The sequence below is a fragment of the Peromyscus maniculatus genome, chromosome 11, assembly GCF_049852395.1.
Source record: "Peromyscus maniculatus bairdii isolate BWxNUB_F1_BW_parent chromosome 11, HU_Pman_BW_mat_3.1, whole genome shotgun sequence".
Classification (NCBI taxonomy): Eukaryota; Metazoa; Chordata; class Mammalia; order Rodentia; family Cricetidae; genus Peromyscus; species Peromyscus maniculatus.
The window spans coordinates 102,711,501-102,730,398 of record NC_134862.1 but is presented as its reverse complement, the minus strand read 5'-3'; the positions used below and the strand labels follow the sequence as shown (position 1 = coordinate 102,730,398).

Sequence of the window (18,898 nt, the reverse complement as noted above, 5' to 3'; positions counted from 1 at the left end):
TTTCTCTACAGCACTGCCGTTATTTACGACTATTGTCAGTACAAGGCAATGAGAACGCAGCAGAACAAAACAACAGAAGTGAAGAGAAGGTCTGCCTGGGAGGCCGGGGGCCATCCGTTGGTCACTGCCGGTGGGTTTATTTACTCAGTCTGCAGTGAGCAGCTCGCACACAATGCAGAGCCACCGTCTTCAGCCTACAGGAGCATCATGAGCCCCTGGCCCCATGAGTACGCTCCTGGCCACTGCACATGTCCACAGAGAACCCGAGTGGACATTTAAGTGTCTCTCTTATCCAGGGCAGGTGACTTTGAAACAGGAGGCCAGGGGCACAGATACCCAGTGTGTATCTTTCTTACTTTCTAGGCTCCTGGTTCTCAGCAATATTGTACTGGGATGCAAGACCATATCACCTCAAAATGTGTTAGCACTGAACCTAACACATGAGGGTTTCTGGACAGAGGGATCCCAGTGCCCAGAGCTTTAACAAGTCCTCCAAGAGTCTGATGCTGCCCTTCTAGAGATTCAGGCTCTAGAAGACACCAACTACAAAGGGCAGGCTTCAAAAGGAAGTCTGGTGGTCCCCACCTCAGCCTTTGCTCATTTCTTCTTTGAAAGTCTCCAAGAAATGAATTGTGTCCCAACCAACCTTGGCTGTCCTAGGAAAATATCCTTTCTCACCTTCACGATCCTGGACCAGATGTGACCTGAGCACGGCAGAATGGCAGAGGGCCCTGCAGTGAGTGGCCACAGAGCAACAATGCAATGTCAGTCAAGGAAACAATGGTGGGCTTGGGGATTACCAAGGAAGAACCAGATGAATTCACACAGGGCGGTTCTTAGCAGTGACCATTGCCAACAGACTCTGTTAAAATATCCTATATGACAACCTTTTCACATCCACCTGCATCATCTCAGCATCTCAGCACCATTCAGAGCTGTGCATAGATAGATCTCCCACAGTCAGAAGTCTTGTGTTTATACCAGAGCCTCTGCTGTTGACAACCTATAGTACAAGAAACCAAGTGGTCTCTCAATGCCTCAGATTTCTCATCTGAAAATCAATTGCTCCCTCAAGTTTTCATATAAATTATCCTACTCACTCCTTGGTAAGATGAACAGATCTGCCAAGATGACCACTAGGCAGATGAAACAGTTAGGACTCAGAGGCCGTTATGAACCAAAGGTCACACAGAGGGTAGGTGGTGGAATAGAGACAGAATTTTGTTCACTGTTATCCAGTGCTGGCAGATCTTCATGGGGTAATTCATGCAAGAGTGAGAGGCAAAGGATTGCTGTTACTGTTCTCATTTTAGATGTGTAACCAGAAGAAATCCCACCATTCTGTCTTCTGACTATGAAATCAGGAATCTAAAATAACAAACTGTAAAGTCCTTCTGGAAAAAGAAACCAATAATACCAAAATGAGAGTAAAATAAAAGCAGACCAGTGTCTTGTTATCAAGACCGAGAGAAATTGCAAGAAAAAAAAAGTAGAGACAGAACAGGACCAGCATCCTCTTCTTGGGAGACATGTTTGTGTTCATAAAAGGTGCAGAGCTGACAGCGGGAACTGATGGTCTATTTATCCTGGAGACAGGCACAGCCTTGTCTATTTAGCATTTATATAGTGCTTGTCTCTGCCATGGTGCCAAGGTGCCCGATAAGAACCCAAGTCAGAGCAGGACCTGGGGCCTCTACGATGGATGCCCCCAGCAAGAAAGGGAGCTGGGGCTACTGCCCACCTACCCTGTCAACTCTCTTGCCTGCTCACTAGCAAGGACTTGAAGAAGGAGTCAGGAGAAGGCTTTCCAAATCTTCCACTGAGAAGCCTCCATTAGGTACAGTCCCTGGGTAAGATGGATAGAAACTTCCTGCAACAGAGCCTGGGTGAACAGTCTCCAAAGGCTTCTAACAGAGCCTGGTAAACAGCCTCCAAAGGCTGCTAACAGAGACTGGGTGAACAGCCTCCAAAGGCTGCTAACAGAGACTGGGTGAACAGCCTCCAAAGGCTGCTAACAGAGACTGGGTGAACAGCCTCCAAAGGCTGCTAACAGAGACTGGGTGAACAGCCTCCAAAGGCTGCTAACACAGCCTGGGTGAACAGCCTCCAAAGGCTGCTAACAGAGACTGGGTGAACAGCCTCCAAAGGCTGCCTCTGTCCCATACCTTCTGCTTACCTCAGATCTCCCCCATCTTTAATCTCCCTTCAGCTCTTCAATTCTCTCTTCCTATGTCCAAGATCAGTCCCTGGGCTCACAACTGTTGGCTAGTGCTTATGACAGAGTTAGGGAACAGTAGATAGAGAAGGGAGATCTAGAAGTTCCAAGCCTAAGCTGATGGACTGTGTGTCATTGGGCAAGTTCTAAGTTTGCTATAACCTCTTGTCTTCATCCTCTGCCATCAGCCAGGGCTCTGACAGAAGTTTGTGAGATGCCTGCAGTGTATTTCAGTGAGACATTTTCATTGCTTTTCAGTTCAGGATAAAAAGAAAGGAGTATTCAGAAATGTACCAGTCACTCCTAAGACTTCCTGATTCATACTTTGGTGGTAAATCTCTTAGTGTGTGTGTGTGTGTGTGTGTGTGTGTGTGTGTGTGTGTGTGTGTGTGTGTGTGTGCGCGCGCACGTGCGCGCGCATGTGTACATTTGTGTGCTTATCCATGTGTGCCCAGATGTATGTGGAGGTCAGAGGTCAGCCACAGATGTCATTTCTTGGGTACCCTCTAACTTGTTTTTGAGACAGAGTTTCTCATGGACTTTGAACTTGCTGATTCCACTAGGCTGTCTGGCCAATGAACTCCAGGGAGCTTCCTGTCTCCTTCCCAGCACGGGACTACAAACCGGGAGCCTCGTGCCTGCACAGCAAACACTTCACTAACGGAGCTGCCTCCCAGGCCCTCTCTCTTTCTTCTTCATATCTGCAGTCTCTAGGGAAGACTAGACCTTCACTTTCAGAAGCATCCCTCATGGCCCCTCAGCCTGTAGTGCAGGTAAGAATCCAGCTACTCCACCCCAAAGGCACACTCCCCCTTCCCATTCACTGACATGCTAAGTCACTTCTATCCCAATGCACAGATAAATGTCAGGTTCTGAATAAGCCTATATTATTTGTTGGAAAAAAGTCAAACAATCATAACCTTACCTACTATGTTAGGTACAAGTTGCTGCACCAGGGCTTCAAGCACCTTCCTACCCCCAATCCCAGTCTCTGTTCACATCTCTAACTCAGGGCTTGGTACCTCACACTGCCCACGGGGCCAATGTGATTCTGACCTTAGGCAGGATTCCTCCATCCTGACACCAACACATTAGTCTCATGCCTTCTTCCTCAACCATCTTTATTTGATCCACACATTCTATGACTCAAGAGGCACTTTATGATGCAGTTAGATGCCCTTTTTGTAAGAAGCCTGCATTGGTTAATTTTAACTGTCAACTTGATACAACCTAGATTTCTCTGAGAAGGAATTCTTACTGAGAAATAACGAGATCAGGTCGGCTTACAAGCATGTCTGTGAGGGATTTTCTTGATTATTAACTGACATTGGAAGACCCAAGCCATTGTGGGTGGCACCATTCCCTACTCAGAACCCCAAACTATATAAGAATTAGAAAGTCAGCTAAGCATAAGCAAGCAAGGATTTAGTCTCTCTATATTCATGACTGTGATGCTTCAAGTTCCTGCCTTTCCATCTCCCCAGGAATGGACTTTGACCTGGACTCAGTGTAATAATATGGCACGCAAGAGGCCTTGGCAGATTTTGGAGCCAAGGTGCCCTGTGGCAGGTGAGACATCACAGAATCATGGCAGATAATGGAAAGTTGCTCACAGGGCAGACTCGACATCCATGTGGCAAGTTTATTTTTGGAGGAAGGGTAGAGGGAATGGAGGGAAGGAGAAGGGAGAGAGACAGACAGACAGAGACAGAGAGGTGTGTGTGCTATGTCTGGCAAGAGGGGGGAGGGAGGATAGATTTTTTTCCTCTTAAGGAGGCTTTAACATAAGATGACATCAGAATGCTGGGTGAGTCTTCAAGGGGCGAGTCAGAATACTAACACTCAGAAGTCAAGTAAAACCTGTCTTCCCTAACTTGCTATTTAATCAGAGTATTGTATCAGAACAGTAGAAACTGAACTATAACACAGCCCTATCTACAGTGGTACTGACTCTCTCCTGCTCATCACCCACATGCCTCCATCCCTGTATGGTTCTCTCATCGTGCCACATACTGTTCAAATCATGTTATTTTTTCTGCCACCAGAGAGAGGTTCCTGCATCCATGGACTCTGACTTAACTTTCAATCCTCTTTTAAAGTTGCTAACTGTATCTCACCAGAATTATACAGTATGAGACAGCCCCACTTAGGCCAGTGCCTGGCATCTAGCATAGCACCAGGTACCTGCCAGCACTCAAGAAGTTCTGTCTGGTTGATGACCCCCTTCTCTAGATAACACCATGGCTAGTTCCTAGGGAATTTTCCAAGTCCCTCACTCTTCCATGCACTGGAGCCAGGGTATATAGGAAAAGTGGATGGTAGAGGGCTAAGTTAGAAAGATCTTCCCCATCTACTGTGACCTAATCTGATATCCTTTCATGTACCTACAGAGAGGCCTGGGAAGTAGGGCAAAGGAGGAGCGTGCTGGAGAGCTCAGGCTGTTGTCAGAGCAGACAGGCAGGGGTCTGCTGCTGCTTGCAACTCCTATTTTCTAGCACTTGTGCAGACCTGCATGAGAGGAAATGAGCATTTAGCAAAGAACATTGCTCTGACCAGCCTAGTCAGGGTGAACTCTGTGCTGCATGCCTGATGCTCCCAGATGGCCAGCCATGTGGCCAAAAGGGCTAGGTATGACAGAAACAAACTCCACCCTGAAACTCCACTGGTAGGCAGAAGAAAGACTGGCCCATGGTAGAACAGCCTAAGAACATTCTAGAATAACACAGAACTTCAACTCCATTCATACAGTTGGTATTTGGATTTTTTTTTAACAATTCCAGAGGAATGAGGTGAATCTGAAACTCCCATTCTACAACTAAGAGAAAGTGACATGCATGGGCTGGATACTCAATTCCCTTGTGATCTTCAAATGACCACAGATTTTGATAGTTTCATATTCTATTTCTCCACTTCTCAGACACCTGTTACACCATGATTCCTCTGTGAAATCTTTTCTCTAGCAGAAAAAGTACTTCCTGTGAGAAAGAATGGTCTCCTTAGTACTGGGAGTTCAGGAATCTTTGTGGGCATGAAGTCCTTCTAAGGACCCTAAACCTTAGGGCCCTACCTTCTTCCATGATGAGCAGTAGGGTTATGTCTGGTCCTTTTGTTGTTATTATTTTCTTAATTTAAAAGATTTGATTTATTACTTTATGTGTATGAGTGTTTTGCCTGCATGTATGCCCGTGTGCCACATCTGTGCTTTCCTGAGATCCAAGGAGGTCAGAATTGGCATTGGATCTCCTGGGACTGGAGTGACAGATGGTTGTGAGCCACCATGTGGGTGCTGGGATTTGACCCTGGTCCTTCACAAGAGCAACAAGTGCTCTTAATCACTAAACCAATTCTGTAGCCCTCGGTCTGGTTCTTGACATCTCTTAAGCATCAGATTTGGAACTCATAGAATATTTTTTACTCCCACACATGTCAATCCACATATTCCTACCACCCCCCAGCAAAGCTGAATGACTGATACAGAATGCTTAACCAGGGGAGCAATCCAGAGAAGGGAAGTTAGGAATAACACAGGCATGGTAAGAATGACTACAACAGCTTCTCTGACCCCGTAGGCAGTCTTAAGCTTTGGGTATATGTTCAAACCTAATGCTCAAAATCCCAGTAGATGGGTAGAATTATACCCAACTCATAAATGAAGAAACTGAGGCTCAGAAGGGTTAAATAATTTGCCCAGGGTCACTTCAAGCAGTGAGTGGCAGCACTAGAACTATTATCTGCCTGTTGCCTAGAACTCCTGGGGTCTCTGTTGCAGATGATTGCCATGGGGATCCTCAGCTAGTTCTGCCAGGCAGTGACATTCCACACAGAGAGCTCTATTCTACCCATAATGCACTACTGTACCTATATGGTACCACTCCTCCAAGAGTGCACCACTGTACCCACAGGGTGTCATTCCATCCAAATTGCATCACTATCTCCAGAGAGTGGCATTCCTCCCAGGGTGCATTAGGGCAAAACTAAGACCCATGAAGCCGCCCAGCCCTGTAACCTGCAGCTTCATTCCTCTCCCAGGCTTCTGTCCTCCAAGAAAGAGGATGCAGTCACTGCCTGCAAGGGAACAGTGGCTCCTATGGCTTTTTTTTTTTAAGCTGATGTATATTTTTAGAAACATTCTGGTGCATAAGTGCATAAAAGGCTGGGTCAGACAGAGCCTGGGGCGGTGGGTAGGGAGGAGGCTCTCTGCACTCCAAAGAAAGCTGAGGAGCAGCTTCAAAAGGTGGTTTGATTTTTCTCTCCCTGATTTTGATCTTTAAAATGTCTGGAGCCCCAGACAGCCATTGGCAGCTTTGGCCAGCAGGCGCTAGCCACCAGGACCTCACAGTACTGTAAAGGCTTCCGGTTAACAGGGCTCTTGGATAGTGAAACGCTAGACAAAGTGAAAGAGCCAGCAGTGCTGGGGTTGGCAGGGACACTGTTTGCTGTGGCCAGACTCCAGAATTATACTTGGGAATGTAGCAGGGACAGCAAGAAACACCGAAGAGCCCTGTGCCACCGGAGAATCCTGTTCTTCAGGCTGGTCCTTCCTCCTGGACAGGGAGCTCACCATGCAGCTACTCTCTGATGGTGACAAGCACTGGTGAGTTCCCAGGGGAGTCCCACTCCTTTGATGACATGTTCCTGTTTTTTGTTTCATGCTTCCCCTTTGCTGGGTCTTTTGACTGGGTACCCTAGAAATAGATATTTTGGTTTTTCTGGCCAATGTTTGATTACAGGGCCCCATAGGAGTGACATCCATAGAAAGTGAGCTGTTGATAATGTGTGGGGCTGCCAGACACTTATCTCTAGGGGAATGCAGAGCCCAAGTCTCAGACATATAGTGACTCTCCTTACTATAGATTTCATAGGTAACAGGCATTCTTTCGTGTGTGTGTGTGTGTGTGTGTGTGTGTGTGTGTGTGTGTGTGTGTACACATACATGCACTATATGTATATATGTATATAATCCATGTGTGTACATACACACATGTCCATCAGGCCTAAAATTCAGTTCCTGATCCCCAACCCTCCACTCACATTGCTATACAGTGCAACATGCGAAAGAAAAAAAAAAAAAAACCAGACTGGAAATTCTTTCTCAAGTACTGTGAATATTATATGGATAGAATAATGGTAAGATATTTTCCTATTAATTTTATGTTTGTTCTAATGTTTTTACAATAAGAATACATTACCTTTTCATAGGAAATACCTACGGGGTTCAGTGCAGAGAACAGAATTCAGGTTTTTGCATGTGTTAAGCAAGGGTTCCGTCTTTCAGCTTCAGCCCTGGCCAGTTTCCCTTCTTCTTCTTCTTCTTCTTCTTCTTCTTCTTCTTCTTCTTCTTCTTCTTCTTCTTCTTCTTCTTCTTCTTCTTCTTCTTCTTCTTCTTCTTCTTCTTCTTCTTCTTCTTCTTCTCCTCCTCCTCCTCCTCCTCCTCCTCCTCCTCCTCCTCCTCCTCCTCCTCCTCCTCCTCCTCCTCCTCCTCCTCCTCCTCCTCCTCCTCCTCCTCCTCCTCCTCCTCCTCCTTCTTCTTCTTCTTCTTCTTCTTTTTAACACATACAATATAATAGAGATATCCTGTTAAGCCCTTTGGCAACTGTCTAGGATTTGAGAAGTAACTGAAAGAAAGGCTCCATAAAAAGTCCTGAGCTATTCGTGCTTCTGAGGGAATGGAGACATTCTGACAGCCTGGTATGGAGAGGGACTCCAGAAGACCCACAGAATAAGCTCACATCTGGAAATCAATATTCTAGAGGCTGGGTATGCAGCCCCCGGGTACCCATATGGAAGAGGCTCTGAGTTCAGCCTGTGGCAACAATAAATCAATAGTTTTGGAGTGAATCCCTGAACCTCATCTTATCTGTGACATGAAAGCTGTAATGATGGTAGGGAGATAGTTGAGATGAGCAGCTTAACAAGCTTCCTTGGCCTCCAGCAGCCAGGCATTGCCATGCTTCTTCACCACCTTTTCCCTTCCCCCACCCCTGCTGTTGGTCTGCTGGGGTCTGCAGGCCTCCGGGTTAAAATGACAGCTCCCCCAGAGCAGTGGGCATCGGGACTCAACTGCGGGCCTTGCCTGGCCTCTCTAACCGCGTGCCCATATCATGCCAATATCCATATGTATTCCCTTCCTGCCCACCACTCAAGAATCCATATAAAATGATATTTCAGCAGAGTTTTAAAATCTCTTTCCGGATCTCAGAACCTATGACAGCAAGATAATGTCAGGGGTCTGGGGTTTACTTAAGCCTGGCTCTGAACCCTGACTCTGCCTGTGAGGTATTAAAGGATGCCCTACAGTCTCCTGGACCCTCCATGCCTCAGCTTGAAGATGGAGGTATGTTTAAACGTAAATTCTTGGCAGGTGTTAAATGTCTCCCTCTTGCTACTAATACAATTCCTCCTTGCTTCCACAAAACCCCACTACCTACCACTGGCCCTGATTTCAGGAGAGATTGACAAGCAAGGCACAGTCTCCCAAACAAAGTTTTATTCTTCCCGAATCTGAGTCCATAGATCAATATAAACAACCAGAATTGAAATTCCACTACAGTAACATGGGGGAATGTCTGCCTCGGGGCTCCAGAACCAGTACTGTTTGTCCTGTATCTTCTCTAAACTTCTCACACCCACATGTAGACACACACACATACACACACACAGGTAGGTACAGCCCTTCATCGTCGCCGCTCTCCCTTAGCACAAGGTTGACTAAATATCTAAGGACTGTCCTGACCTTTCACCACCACTAAATGTCTTCAGATGTTGCTACTTTGATTCTAATCCATGCCTTCTCCTCCTATTATCTCAGCTGCCAACCCCAGGAGACACATTAAATACATAATGCATTTTGACTTGCATCTGGGCTATGCTGTCTGGTGTGGGGAGGTTACAGCAGAAGCATATGCCTGCTTCTTAAAATTCAATTATTCAAATTCAATTTCTTCTCTCACTCCCAGGCCTCACCAGCATGTAGCCTGAGACTTTTCATCAGATCACTCAACCTGCCAGCACTGGAGCCAGAAGTTACTGGCTTCTGTTCAATTCAGCCCTGTGGTGGTCTGCCACTGTCATTGTTGTGACTCACAATTCTGGGTACTTGGAGTCCACAGACACAGAAGACAGAGACACAATCCTTAAGGTGTTCATGCCTGGTAGACAGAGATGCACAATACTGGATAGCAATGGTGTGTGACAAGAACAAAAGATACAGCAACATAAGAAAGCAGAGGAGAGAGTGATTCACTATCTGCTGTGGGAATGAGGTGCCATCTCTCCACCACTTGGGTGGCACAGCACTCAACACTCAGCAGAAATAGAACACAGAGCCAGCCAAAGCAGAATAAGGTTGTGCAGCACTGCACTGAGCTCAGGCGGGTTGCCTGACTTGGTGAAAATGAGAGAGCCCATTGGCAGCTTCCACAGCCCCTACTGGGCTGCAGCTGACCCCTTTGCCTCTGAACACTGGCCTCATGCTTCTGTGCTGCCCCCAAAGCTCTCATCCTGCTTCCCAAAGGAGCATGTGGTATTTCCATTGTCATTTAGGGCTTTAGTTTTGCTGTTTGCTCCAGCAGCAGATTTGAGGCTTGGCTCCAACACTCTTCACCAATGCTTGCCTTCTGTCTCTATCCCCTTGAAGATAGTCAAGTGCTTAGCTCATCACAGGCCCTGGGAGACTCTCCTATGTTGAAACATCAACAACAAATGCAAACCTGGAAGACTTACAGTGTGACACAAAGCAAGTTTTGGCCAAATTATGTAGAGCCCTTTATCAACTGCTAGCCCAGAGTAAGCCACATGAACCATGGTGGGCAGAGAAACTGACCATGGTGTCACAAGTGGGGAGTGCCATCCTGCTGTGGCCTGGGGCATGAGGGTCAAAGAAGGGTCTTGGAACCTGAATGGCAGTTTGACAAAGCACAGAGATAATCAGGAGTGTCGGGGAGAAGGAGGTGAGAGAACCATCAGACTAGATGTAGTCTGCTCTGTTTCTATCAATAAAGCTTTATTGGAAGACTGGTGTGCTTGTTTGTTTTGTATTGTCTATGGCTGACTTTGGATTCCAGTAGCAGAACTGAGTGGTTGCAAGAGACTTTGAAAGAGTTCATTTAACTTAAAACACAGAAAACAGTGCTATCTGCTGGGCAGGAGAACACCTGGCTGTGGGCGTCTTTGCCTCCATAGTGATGGGCGTGATTAGGGTTGAAAGGAGTAGGCTCTATGAGGAAGCATTCTTTGGAATGGAGTGTAGAAGGCACAGAATGCTGCAAGCAATCCGGGAAGACTCCTGTGTTCCTGGTGAGAACTGGAAGGCCCCAGTGTGGGAGATGAGACACAGACCACTGAGAAATAAAATGAAGAGAATAGAAATTGGTAGGTGAGGGAAGGTAGTGCCTTATATCACCTTAGATCTAAAGTGCTCTAGAAATTCTCCTTCCTTCTTCACAAGACTCATCACAGTTTGTAAATGCACAGTACTTTATAGGATTAGTTGACACTTGACTAAAAGTCCCATAAAGTTGAGTCTTCTTTTGCTTGCCATTTTGTCTTAGTGCCTTCCTGATACAATGCCTGGTACACAGAATGTATTGTTGGTAAATAAATAAGGCATTGAAATTGGCAGAGACAGAATGAGAAGTTATGCGTAAGAACTGGAAGGATGGATGATGTATTAAGAAAAAAATTACAAGTTGATACAAGCTCCCCTGGAGCCCTCCATGGCTGTATCTCCACACACACTCTTCAAAATCCATTGACTCGGAAATCCTGCCTGCATGTTCCTTTAAAGAATAACCATGTATGCATATAGAAATTTAATTTTGCAAGATTCTCTTCTTATCATAATAAACAATTAATTGTAAATACATTGTAAACTATCTAAATGTCCCCAAAGCTATAGGAGATAAGTTAAATACACTCATCCAATGAAACCATTTGCTGTGCAGATGTTAGTAATGGTCTTTAAAGTCATGCTTATAGCTCACAGAGGACTGGTAGATAAAGCATAAACTAGTCTGTAAGATCCTGGAGTAGTAAATGTGTGGTATTATCATTCATTCAAATATATAAAAGTCACAACACCAAGGTGGCTCAGTAAAGTGCTTGCTTTGCAAGCATGAGGTCCCAAGTTCAATCCTCAGGACTCATAAAAAACTCTGAACATGGTGTATGTTTATCATCCCAGTGCTGGGGAGACAGAGACAGACAGACAGAGCCCTGGGGCTCACCAGCCACCACCCTAGTCTATGTGGCAAGCTCCCAGCCAGTGAGAAACTCTCTCAAAAGACAAGGTGGATGGTACCTGAGAAATGACACTCAAGGTTGATCTTTGACCTCCACACACATGTACACATGAACTCACAAACATACACCATTTACTATGCACGCACAAAGAAAAGAATGAATGTAATGTGCACTGGACTTGGGTGACAATGAGGTCTCAGTGTAGGTTTGAATGCATGGCTCTGTGGGGACACTGACAACCTGAGAACTCTGTGACATGCATACCTTCTACTCTTTTTTTTAAGTCTTTTGAAAACTGCAGATAAATAATACATTATATTGAATGACTTGTACAAATGATCTCAATGTATTACCCAGCCAAGACTGGCTGCATGATTTGTAGGGTTTGATGGAGTCTAACGTGGAGTCCATGAGCAAGATAGAAGGAACTACTCCATTTTCATGGTCACTCCTTTGATTTAATGTGGCATCTTTTAAATTTGTTATTTAATGTTCTAAGTAAAGAAAAACTTACTGTTTAAATCATTAGTCTGGATTGTAGCAGTCATCTTTCTACTGTGCAGTGCTAGTTTTAAATACAAATAAAAGCATTTAATACATTTGCAGGATCCCCAAATCGCTTGTCTGGTGTTCTTATACACATGTGTTTCTTTCTTGCCAGAACTGGAAAAATGATACAAAAAATAAACTCAACGGCTTTTACTTTGCCTCTTGATACCAAGGCCATCTACCAACTGCCTGGACGATCCCCTCTCCTCCCTTCCCTGGCATTTCTGGTAGTGGCTGACAGGGGTCATGGCATGAATTAGGAAGAACATGGTGGAGTCTTCTGGTCTTCACATTCCATAAAGCTTTCTTGTTTTGGGGACATTAGGGACAAGCCCTAGCTTGCAGGGGACAGTAGCCTCTTCCAACTGTCAGCATTTGGGTGTAGGTTGTTGATTTTAATAAAGGTTCTTGCCTTGTGGAGTTCTGTGCTTGGGAGGCCCTGTGCAAGCAGTATGGCAGGAATAGGTTGTCCACATTACATGTGCTACCTCTGCTTCTTACATACATCTCTTTGGATTTCATTAACAAAGCACAGGACCAAAGAGAACATTAGGATCTCTGTGATGGTGGGCTGGGTAGACAGCTCAGTCAGTAAAATGCTTGCCACACAAGCACGAGGGCCTAGGTTCACTTCCCCAGCACCCATGTAAAAAGCTAGGCATCACATCACATGCCTGCAGTCCTAGAGTGAGGGGGTGAATATAGAAGGATCCTGAAGCTTGCTGGACAGACAGTCTAACCAAAATAGTAAGCTCTGAGTTCAATGAAAGACACTATCTCAAGAGTAAAACAAATGGAGAGGGACTGAGAAAGACACCTACTACCTCTGACCTCCATACATGCACATGGACACACATATGGATAGACAGGTAGGTAGGATAGGTAGGTAGGTAGGTAGGTAGGTAGGTAGGTAGGTAGGTAGATAGATGATAGATAGATAGATAGATAGATAGATAGATAGATAGATAGATAGATAGATAGATGATAGATAGATAGACAGATAGATAGATGTTTTTAAAAAGAATTGCGTGATATTAAGAGCAGAGCATTAAGACCAGAATCCACAGAAACTACATGTCCACAAATCCAGGCCTACATTGGTTAAAAAATAATTAGTTGATCTCAACTTTGCTTTAAACACACACATGCATGTACACACATGCATGCACATGCACATTCATGCATGTTGTAGAATATTTGTTAGACTATGCAAAGATGTGTTCCTTTGTTTAACTATGTAAAGATGTGTTGCTGTTTTATCTTGCCTGCCCAAGGCACCTGACTGGTCTAATAAAAAGCTGAATGGCCAATAGCAAGAGAGAAGGTGTAGGCAGAACTTTCTGGCAGGGAGAGTAAATAGAAGAGGAATTCAGGCTCAAGGGAGAAAGAAAAAGAGATGCTAGGGAGACTCCAGGGGCCAGACAGGCAGACATGGAGGAAGCATGAAAGTAGGTCATACAGAATGAAAGAAAGGTAAAAAGCCCTCAGGCAAAATGTAGATGAATAGAAACAGGTTAAATTAAGTTAAGAGAGCTAGTGGGACAAGCCTAAGTTAAGGCCAAGCATTCATAATTAATAATAAGTCTCTGTGTCTTTATTTGGGAACTGGTTGGCAGCCCAAAGAAAATGCCAACTACACATGACACACACGTATGAATTTTAAAAGACCAGATAGTCACACACTGCAATACTGGTTGTTCCCAGGTTCTGTGAATGCTTTCCATTCCTTGTTTTGTGCTCTGCTGTGATTTCTGTGGAAACCCTATCTATCTGTAATGATGAACTGTGCTACTCCTACTTGGGAAGTCATCATCATGCAGTCTCAGTAAGGTCAGATGGTGAACAGATCTTCCCACGCATCAAGACAGGAGCCAAATTCACACCACCACTTGGAAGCACTCTTTTTCCTTGTCCCCACCAGGATGGAGACAAGAGTGCCAGATGCTAAGTGGCTTTGTGGTTGGTCCCTTTAAGATGACTTCATCTATGGTTGAGACACTTAAAGCCCCCAAAAGTGTTACCTTCTAGTGTTTGCCAGACGTGTCATTTGATATGGAAAAGACACATGGTATTAAAATGGAAACTGATTTCTAAATATGCTGAGCAGCTTTCTTGGACTGAAGTATTTTTCTTGCTTTTCCAACCCTCTTCTCAAACCACAGTCAGAGTTGCATAGATTATACTCAAGTATGCATTATATTATATCTTCCCCCTTCTTTTTGTTCCCCATTTTGATGGATGGGAAAGAGTTGGCAAGTGTTCCTGGCCTAGAGGAAGTCAGGACGTGAGCTCTGGTCATCACTTTTCACTATCTGCCATATTGCCCTATTCATCATCTGTATCCTAGGCATCTTTTGTAGCCTGAAAAACAGTAGGCGTTGAGTTAATGCCTCCTGATGAATGAGCAATGCTTGTAGGTTTTTATAAATGAATGAAGTTGCTAATCCACTCCAGGCACATGTAATCAGAATTTCTCTCTCACTGACCCCCAAGACTGACTTTTCTTAGAAACAACAACAACAAAGAGTGACGTCCATAGGTACTGAATGATAGAAAGTTAAAAATATTTTTATTATGACATCCAGATTTCCACCAAATGAGATTCATTCCCTTGAGTCCAATAATTTCTAAAGTCTCCTTCTGAATTCCAAAGGTCCAAGGAGAAAAAGACACACTCTTTTTTCCCTCAAAAATATTTTAGCTCATCAGTTAAGCAGTGTTTGCCTTGGAAATGAGAGCCAGTAGGGCATAAGTGTCTGAATGAGAAGGAAGTTCAGGCTTCCTCCTGGATGAGGTCACACAGAGCATACATACACACACACACCCAGACACACACACACACACACACACACACACACACACACGCACACACACACACACACACACACACACATGCACACACGCACATGTGCTGGCATATGGTGGAAAGGTAATGTGTGTGGTCTGTGACTCCAAAAGAGAAGGAAAGTTGTTCACATAAGGACCCACATGAGGGGAGAGAAGTGTTGATATAAAGAGAGAAATATAAATATATTTCATGCACTTGTAAATTTTCCTTGACTGGCATTCCTTTCTACTATTTCCCTCTGGTAATGCCCCCACACTATCAATATATCCAGACCCCAGCCTCCTAAGAGGTTGGCAAATGTTAGAGAGGTTGGGGAAGGGGTTGGTGATAGGATGATTAAAGCAAGTAAGTAAGCACTTATAAAGATTTGACCCAATCACCAAAACGAAGCTTTGGTGAGGGACTTGGAGCATTCACAGGGGGCTCTGTCTTCTACAAAGGGTTCTGACCCCTTCCAAAATGAAGAGGGAAAAGGAGACGAAATGGAACAGGACCGAATGGAATGGAATGCCTTACTGTGACAGTTTTCATTCCAGTTCTCAACTCCATCAGAAGTCTTCCCTGTGTGCCCCACAAGGACATCTGGAGTGCCGGTGATGAGACGTAAGATAGAAAAGTGAGTGTCTCCGTGATTCTGTCTCCCCACTCCCCTGCAGTGTTTCTTAAAGTGAAGTGGAGAACTCTGCCCTTCAGAATCACCCAGTGCAGTGTTGACACATGTAGTTAACAGTTCTGCTTCTCCCAAAGGCAACTGGAAAGTATGTGTCAGGGTGAGCAGAGATCCACATAGGTAAGGTATTCTGGGGACTCTGCAGAGCCTCAACTCAAAATTCTGAGCCATCCTTGACCAACTATTTGAGTTCCTCCTAGGTCCCCCGACCCCACTTCCACATGATCCAAGCTAGGGACTGACTTACCAAAGGATAAACAAGTATCCAGAAGAGAGAGTATGCTTTGGGGTTTACAGTCTTGTTTTTGTAGTATGTGTAGTGTTTTCTACCCTCAAAACGTTTAACCCTTTGCCAATTCTGACCTGCCCCCGAGAAGTTTCCTTTGGCTTAATGAAGTTCCCCAGGGTGGTAATGAACCTTAGAAGACAGTCATGGGCTCATTCTTACTTGCAAAATCATCACAAACAAATAGCTATTGATGCTAGTGTAAAGTAGTTATACAACCACCACCACACCAGGGTAGCAAACAGTTGTGAGGTAGTCACTGAGCCTATTGGACTGGAACTTTCTGGACCACTTCTCAGGGGAACCTAGACTACAATGTGGAATAGCAGATGCCAAAGCTACAGCACCTCCACCTATGGAGGAGCCTGCACACACAGTCTGGGAGCGTCAGGTCCTTCTAAGTAGAAAAGAAAGGAAGCACAGGAGCCCCCCCCACACTGTGCCCTGTACCATATCTCAGCTGCTTTCTGCTACTCTGACTGGTGAAGCGTTTAAAACTGGGAATGTTGAGGTTTCACAGGTTACTACTTTGGGAATAATCAGATATACAGAAAAAGCTCCAACTAATATTGTTTACAAAGTAGATGCTATAAAGGCTGTGCCCATGGATGTTCACCAGTGGGCTGACACACATGATGCCAGTGGTGAAAACATTGTGGTTCCTCCAGAAACATACATGAAAGTGGCTGGCCCTCTCAGGTCTTCCCAGAATAAAAAGATTATTCCCCTGGAAGAAATGAATGAGTTCGCCACACATACTCTGGAAGCAATCAACTCGCACATGATGCTCGGCAGGAAGGACATCTAGCAGTGACCCAGGAGTGGGTGAACTCAGGGAACTTTGGCAGGAGCAGGGGGATAACTTCATGCCAGCAAATGGCCACACTATGGCCCCAAACTAAGTGCTGGATTTGATTAAAGCTTCTCAAAGCCAGAATGACTGAACTTTAAGGATCTTAGGAACCAGCTCCAGCACACACCTATAACCTCAAGCAAGCAAGCAATGGATTTTCTGAGCAATGAAGGACACCTTTATTCTGCTGTGGATGATAATCACTTGAACTCCACAGTGCAACCGGAGTTCTTTGGATACCTGAGGTATTTCCAGCTGGACCTGTTTCCATCATCTGTTGTCTCCAGCTGTGCAGGTTTGGATAGTGACTTCTAAGAAGGAGGTTTCAAATAGAAGGTCTCAACTGACATCCTCTTGAAACTTACTGCTTTCTGTTTTGTTGTGTCAAGGTTCAAAGGGAGGTAGTCAGTAGGCAAGAAGTAAACCAGGCTGCAATTTCCTAACAGAAGTTCCAAATAAGCTAGTTAGAACCTCAGGATGGACAGGATTGAAAAGGGGATGCTACTAAGAGAGTGAGGCAGGGATGCTTAATGCTTGGAAGCTTCTGTTCTTGAAAGGTATCCTGTTGGGATGATGAACAATACTAGGGCCTGTGGGCTGAGAGCCAGATAAGGACCACCCACTTTTGCTTCCCATGCCGGGTCTGTAGCTTTACTTTGCAAACTGCACTTTGCTTCCCTTCTTGTCTTGCCTGTGGCTGAAAGTGGATTTATGTGAACACGGTTCTGATGTGATAGCCTCACAGGGCAGAATACAGAAGAAATGTTGCTACAATATTTGGAAAATGAATGTATCTGTATATTTAAGAAAACAGTTCTACTGGGGGGGGCAATTGGAACCTCTTTACTTTCTCAAGGCAAGTAAAAAGGACCAAGAGCCTTAATATGCTGTGGACTGTAAAGTCCAGCATTAGTCAGGATAGGTGATGCTTTGGTAATGTTCTTTATACATGAGGCAGTTTTAATATAAGACCATTGACACTTGAAAAGATTTCTAATTATTAAGGTGTTTCTCAACTCAAGGTCCAGTGGTCGGTGGGATAATCCTCTACTTAATTTCTTCTTTATAGGTAAGAAAGTGGCCTGTTTGTAAGAGTTGAGCCAGGAACACCATGTGTAACACAGATGCAGTGACCTGGCAAAACTGCTACCAGAGTGTGGCATCTACCCATGCTTCCTCAAAGACTGAAAAGACTAATTTCTCCTCATACATATCAGCTGGCCTCACGAGGACACAGAAGGCTCTGGACCCATCATCTGGATGAGGCTGCTGTGGAAAGGGGGAACATTCACCCTGGGTAGATGGATCTTCTTCTTTGTCCCAACACATTTACATGAACTGGACAGAACTGGAGGGTTTGTAACATTTATCCTGGGTCCAAGAAACAGAACACAGTCTCTGAACCAATAGAAACCACCAGAAAATATTACTAACCTAAAAATACATTCATATTCAGAGACAGGCTTGCTTCACCATATTTCAGCTGGTTAGTAAAATAAGAATCATCTTTAAACAATCCCTACCACATGTGAGTCTAACATTCAGAAGACACATTTAAGGGACATGTGAACAGTGAAGCTGAACACCCAGACACTGCTCAACACAATATGCACCTGGAGTCTGAACAGTTAGAACAAGCTGGATAATAAGCCACACTTTGCCCCCTGTCTCCAAAACTCCCTAAAATTAAAGTACATTTCAAAACCAACTGCAAATCATCTTACACATATGAAGTATAGTCATCGGTGAGATCTTTGCTCTTAAATATTGATGTAGCACTTCTAGAAATATTGGAGGTAAAAGCATTGCCCTGAATGTCAATCACAGTGCTCTGTATCCCCACCCCCTTGCATCCTGAAAGGGACAGAAGCAGTTTAGGTAATAAAGAGTAACAATGAATGATATCACACGATTGCTGCAAAATAAGAATTGCTAGGATGGGGCAGGGGAGAAGCAGATGGGAAAGAAACACACCCAGAGAGAAAGATTTCTGTTTAAATAAGTTCATAATATGTGAAGTGCGGAATGGGAGCTGACAGCAGGAGTGGAGGATAGTTCTTCAAACGTTATCCATATAAACAGAGATGCAAAAGAAATCGGCTTTGGAGATGGGACAGCCGAGCCTGAGTAATGCTGCTATACCAATAAGAGCCATAAAAAGAGAAGAATATATGGCGTGCATGATTGTTCCTGTGAGCTTGAAGATACACACACCCAGCGATGCTGGTGGGGGATGG

General features: G+C 44.7%; 1 long non-coding RNA gene and 1 pseudogene across 1 annotated transcript; both read left to right on the top strand.

Moving 5' to 3' along the window:
- Nucleotides 1-15,392: 15,392 nt before the first annotated feature.
- Nucleotides 15,393-18,369, top strand: LOC121821416 (uncharacterized). Its single transcript, XR_006062246.2, has 2 exons — nt 15,393-15,468; nt 17,731-18,369. It is a non-coding gene; the product is annotated as an uncharacterized LOC121821416 (long non-coding RNA).
- On the top strand, nt 16,124-17,141 carry LOC102903736 (replication protein A 32 kDa subunit pseudogene; annotated as a pseudogene).
- Nucleotides 18,370-18,898: the final 529 nt, after the last annotated feature.